Consider the following 6,386-nt stretch of genomic DNA (forward strand, 5'->3'; position numbering starts at 1 on the left):
AATCCAAATGATATATCTATTTCTGATGCTGAGACACAATCTGGTAATGAACATGAACCTAATGAAAATGCTAATGATGATGTTCATGATGATGCTCAACCTAGTAATGATAATGATGTAGAAATTGAACCTGCTGTTGATCTTGATAACCCACAATCAAAGATTCAACGTTATGATATGAGAGACTTTGTTGCTAGGAAACATGGTAAAGAAAGAGAACCATGGGTTCAGAAACCCATGCCTTTTCCTCCCAAACCATCCAAGAAAAAGGATGATGAGGATTTTGAGTGCTTTGCTGAAATGATTAGACCTATCTTTTTGCGTATGCGATTAACTGATATGCTCAAAATGAATCCTTATGCTAAGTATATGAAAGATATTGTTACTAATAAGAGAAACATACCGGAAGCTGAGATTTCCACCATGCTTGCTAATTATACTTTTAAGGGTGGAATACCAAAGAAGCTTGGAGATCCAGGAGTACCCACTATACCATGCTCCATTAAAAGAAACTATGTTAAAACTGCTTTATGTGATCTTGGAGCCGGTGTTAGTGTTATGCCTCTCTCTTTATACCGTAGACTTGATTTGAATAAGTTGACACCTACTGAAATATCTTTGCAAATGGCTGATAAATCAACTGCTATACATGTCGGCATTTGTGAGGATGTGCCTGTTGTGGTTGCAAACGTTACTATTTTAACGGACTTTGTTATTCTTGATATTCCCGAGGACGATAGTATGTCTATTATTCTTGGAAGACCTTTTCTGAATACTGCAGGGGCTGTTATTGATTGCAACAAAGGCAATGTCACTTTTCATGTTAATGGTAATGAGCATACAGTACACTTTCCGAGGAAACAACCTCAAGTCCATAGTATCAATTCTATTGGAAAAATTCCATCGATTATATTTGGAGGTTTTGAATTTCCTCTTCCTACTGTCAAGAAGAAATATGATATTCTTATTATTGGGGATGTGCATATCCCCGTTGAGGTAACATAGTGTTATTCGAAATTTCTCCGGTTCCATGTTATTCGGAATGAGTTTGTTAACAAGACTTGATCAACCTTGTTAGTGGATTCCTTTTGATGAGCATGAGATGGATGAAACTAGAAGGCACAACCTTCTGTACCCTCTTTCTACTTTCTGTTATTTAGTTGAAATAAAGTAAAAATAGTATTTTTTCTGTCTGTTTTCTGATTTATCCGTGCAATATAAAAATACCCCAAAAATAAAAGTTCTCCAAATGCCCTGAAAATGGAATATGATTTTTTCTGGAATATTTGAGAATATCTGGCACTGAGAACACAGCAGGAGGGATAAGCACCTGGCCACGAGGGTGGAGGGGGCGCCCTACCCCCTGGGCGCGCCCCCTGCCTCGTGGGCCCATGGTGGCCCCCCTCCACTTATTCCTGCACCCACACACTTCTTCTTCCTCCCACAAACACCAATATCCAGCTCAAGCACGAGTTCTAGCTCATTTTGCTGCGATTTTCGATCTCCTTGCTCAAAGCACCTCTCACAAAACTGCTTGGGGAGATTGTTCCTTGGTATGTGACTCCTCCATTGATCCAATTAGTTTTTGTTCTAGTGCTTTATTCATTGCAAATTTGTGCTGCCTAGGTGACCATGTTCTTGAGCTTGCATGTCAAATTTATATGGTTCCAAGTATTTTTAATGCATGATATAGGCTCTAGGCACTTGTAAGAGTAGTTGCTATCGATTTTGTTGAGTTTGGTTTACTTTTGTTTGAAGTTACTAAAAATTTCAGAAATTTTTCAGAGGAAGAAATATGCTTAGGAAAATGTTCCAAGGTGGTTCTTCAAGGAAGCAAGGACCCAGGCTTGCAATGCGTGATGCTGACGATGAGCCACCAAGGGACGCTCCAGTGCGGCCTTGTGAGTGGCCTTCAGAAAACTTTATGGATCGAGCAGGAATCAAGGAAGAATTTAACGCATATTTGCGTAACGCTGATCTTGTGAGCTTCGAGGCAGAGAAGTGCAGCCAATACCATCAACTCACTAGTTCATTTGTGAGGACGTTTGAATTTTCATCTTCACGTAATTCTCCAACTGTCCTGTTTGATCTTTATGAAAAATCTTATACTATGGACTTAGAGGATTTTACTACTGCTTGCAAACTTCCACAATGGGGTAGTGCTAGTGAACCCCGCAAATCTTGCTAGTATAACTGTGGGGGAATCTAGAGATATAGCACAAGCTACCATAGGGAGCATTCATTTTCCCGCTATACATTATTTTGCTCTCTTCATAGGTAGGTGCATAAATGGTAAAGATGGAGCATGTCATATGTGTGTCCCTGACCTTAGTATTCTTAGGAGTGCTGTGTTAGGAGACAAATCTTATAATTTGGGAGCCATTGTTGCACGTAGGTTGCATCATAATAGATTTAATGGAGATCTCTTTGGAGGAATTTATGCAACCCGCTTAGCTGATTTTCTTGATGTGGACGTTCGTGAGGATGATATTGAGTTGCCTCCTACTTATTTAGACTATAATTCTATGGTCTACCACCAGTTTGTCGAGAGGAATGAATCACCTCTCCGATATCGCTTAATCTTTGACAGACGCCATGTTGTCCGTATTACTCTCCCTGCTCCTGCCTTCTTTGATTATTAGGCAAAAGGAAGATATGTTATTACCAGAGAGGAGGCAGATGAGTACGAGAGGAGGGCGGAGGCAGCTCGCCGCCACGCTGCAGCTCAGGAGGCGATAGCCTCTGCATCTCAGTACGACCCCAGTTACACCTACGGATATCCGCCAGGTCATCCTTGGCAATAAACCAACTTAGGCCAAAAGCCTAAGCTTGGGGGAGTATCTATTTCCCACAGACATTACATTTATGTTCACACACTCATTGCTAGATGTCGGTGCTCATACTCTTTCACTGTAATATCCATGCTAGTTTATTTTCTTTTTCTTGCTTTCTTCTTGTGTGTTTAATAAACCTTAAGAAAAACCAAAAAATTTATTAGTAGTAGCTTTTAGTTAGTTTACTTTTCTTGCTGTAGTAGTAATAATTAAAAAGAAAACCCAAAAATATTTCCCGTTCTTCTTTTGCTTGTTGGGAGCTTTCCCGTGTAAATAGTTTTATTTCTTTTCTTTTCTTTGGGGGTCGATAGGAGAAGACCATGATTAAATTGGTGAAGTGGCTCTTATATGCATCATTGTTGATTTAACCAAGAGCCCATATTGCCTTGTCTTCTCCTGTTTATTGAATGCTCACAGATTCCAGCTTAATCCAATGCACGTGCACTCTTATTATTTTCACATCGTTCGGTCGTGCAAGTGAAAGGCAATTATGACGATATATGATGGACTGACTGAGATGAGAAAAGCTGGTATGAACTCGACCTCTCTTGTTTTTGTAAATATGATGAGTTCATCGTTCCTGATTCATCTTATTATGAATAAACATGTTTGCAATGACAATTAGAGATCATAGTTGCTTGTGCCATGCTTGATTAGCTATGAGTTATAATGGTTTACCTTGCGTGCCAACATGCTATTAAAATGGTTGTGATGTGGTATAGTGGGGTGGTATCCTCATTTGAATGATTTAAGTGACTCGACTTGGCACATGTTCACACATGTAGTTGAAACAAAATCAACACAGCCTTCACGATATTTATGTTCATGGTGGATTGTATCCTACTCACGCTTGCATCCAATGTTTATTAATTTTAATGCATGTTCATGACTGTTGTCGCTCTCTAGTTGGTCTCTTCCCAGTCTTTTGCTAGCCTTCACTTGTACTAAGCGGGAATACTGCTTGTGCATTCAATCCCTTAAACCCCAAAGTTATTCCATATGAGTCCACTATACCTTCCTATATGCGGTATCTACCTGCCGTTCCGAGTAAATTTGTATGTGCCAAACTCTAAACCTTCAAATAAACATTCTGTTTTGTATGCTCGAATAGCTCATGTATCAACTAGGGCTGCCCTTATCTTCCATGCTAGGCGGGTTATTCTCAAGAGGAGTGGACTCCGCTCCTCACTCACGAGAAAATGGCTGGTCACCGGGATGCCCAGTCCCATGCTTTATGCAAACTAAATCAAAATAATTGCAAACAAAACTCCCCCTGGGACTGTTGCTTGTTGGAGGCACTCGTTGTTTCGAGCAAGCCATGGATTGATGCTTGTTGGTGGAGGGGGAGTATAAACTTTACCATTCTGTTTGGGAACCGCCTATAATGTGTGTAGCATGGAAGACATCGCCATCTCTTGGTTTTTATGTTGACAATGAAAGTATGCTGCTCAAAATATTATTTATCTCTATTTCAAAACCGAGCTCTGGCACCTCTACAAATCCCTGCTTCCCTCTGCGAAGGGCCTATCTATTTACTTTTATGTTGAGTCATCACCCTCTTATTAAAAAACACTAGCTGGAGAGCGCAGCTTTCATTTGCATTCACTACTATTAATTTATATTGGGTATGACTATGATTGGATCTCTTTTACCATGAATTACAATGTCTGGTCAGTCCTTGATCTTTAAAGGTGCTCTGCATTTATGTTTTGCGGTCTCAGAAAGGGCTAGCGAGATACCATCTTGTTATATCATATTATGATTGTTTTGAGAAAGTGTTGTCATCCGAGATTTATTATTATGACTTGCTAGTTGATTATGCCATTGATATGAGTAAACATGAGACCTAAGAGTCATTGTGAATGTGGTTATTCATAATCTTTGCTGAAAACTTGAATGCTGGCTTTACATATTTACAACAACAAGAGCAAACAGAGTTTGTAAAAGTTTTTCTTTATCACTTTCAGTTTGTCAACTGAATTGCTTGAGGACAAGAAAATGTTTAAGCTTGGGGGAGTTGATACGTCTCCGTCGTATCTACTTTTCCAAACACTTTTGCCCTTGTTTTGGACTCTAACTTGCATGATTTGAATGGAACTAACCCGGACTGACGCTGTTTTCAGCAGACTTTCCATGGTGTTATTTATGTGCAGAAACAAAAGTTCTCGGAATGACCTGAAACTTCACGGAACGTCTATTTGGAAATAATAAAAAATCCTTGCAAAAGATGAAGACCAGGGGGCCCACACCCTAGCCACGAGGGTGGGGGGCGCGCCCCCTACCTCGTGGGCCCCCTGGAGCTCCTCCGACCTCAACTCCAACTCTATATATTTGCTTTCGGGGAGAAAAAAATCAGAGAGAAGGATTCATCACGTTTTACGATATGGAGCCACCGCCAAGCCCTAAAACCTCTCGGGAGGGCTGATCTGGAGTCCGTTTGGGGCTCCGGAGAGGGGGATTCGTCGCCGTCATCATCATCAACCATCCTCCATCACCAATTTCATGATGCTCACCACCGTGCGTGAGTAATTCCATCGTAGGCTTGCTAGACGGTGATGGGTTGGATGAGATCTATCATGTAATCGAGTTAGTTTTGTTAGGGTTTGATCCCTAGTATCCACTATGTTCTGAGATTGATGTTTCTATGACTTTGCTATGCTTAATGCTTGTCACTAGGGCCCGAGTGCCATGATTTCAGATCTGAACCTATTATGTTTTCATGAATATATGTGAGTTCTTGATCCTATCTTGCAAGTCTATAGTCACCTACTATGTGTTATGATCCGGCAACCCCGAAGTGACAATAATCGGGACCACTCCCAGTGATGACCGTAGTTTGAGGTGTTCATGTATTCACTATGTGCTAATGCTTTGTTCCAGTACTCTATTAGAAGGAGGCCTTAATATCACTTAGTTTCCATTAGGACCCCGCTGCCACGGGAGGGTAGGACAAAAGATGTCATGCAAGTTCTTTTCCATAAGCACGTATGACTATATTCGGAATACATGCCTACATTACATTGATGAATTGGAGCTAGTTCTGTGTCACCCTATGATATGATTGTTACATGATGAACCGCATCCGGCATAATTCTCCATCACCGATCCAATGCCTACGAGCTTTTCACATATTGTTCTTCGCTTATTTACTTTCCCGTTGTTACTGTTACAATCACTACAAAACACCAAAAATATTACTTTTGCTACCGTTACTTTTGTTACCGTTACCACTACTATCATATTACTTTGCTACTAAACACTTTGTTGCAGATACTAAGTTATCCAGGTGTGGTTGAATTGACAACTCAACTGCTAATACTTGAGAATATTCTTTGGCTTCCCTTGTGTCGAATCAATAAATTTGGCTTGAATACTCTACCCTCGAAAACTGTTGCGATCCCCTATACTTGTGGGTTATCAGCACACAACACAGTAATGAGGAAATGAAAGAGTTGAGGAAATAGAACCAGTAAGCTTGGTGAAGACAATGATTTGGTATACCAGTTCCAACTGCTATGTCAGTTGTACGTCTGGTTGGAGCGGCTAGGTATT

The sequence above is a fragment of the Aegilops tauschii genome, chromosome 4, assembly GCF_002575655.3.
Source record: "Aegilops tauschii subsp. strangulata cultivar AL8/78 chromosome 4, Aet v6.0, whole genome shotgun sequence".
NCBI classification, from domain to species: Eukaryota; Viridiplantae; Streptophyta; class Magnoliopsida; order Poales; family Poaceae; genus Aegilops; species Aegilops tauschii.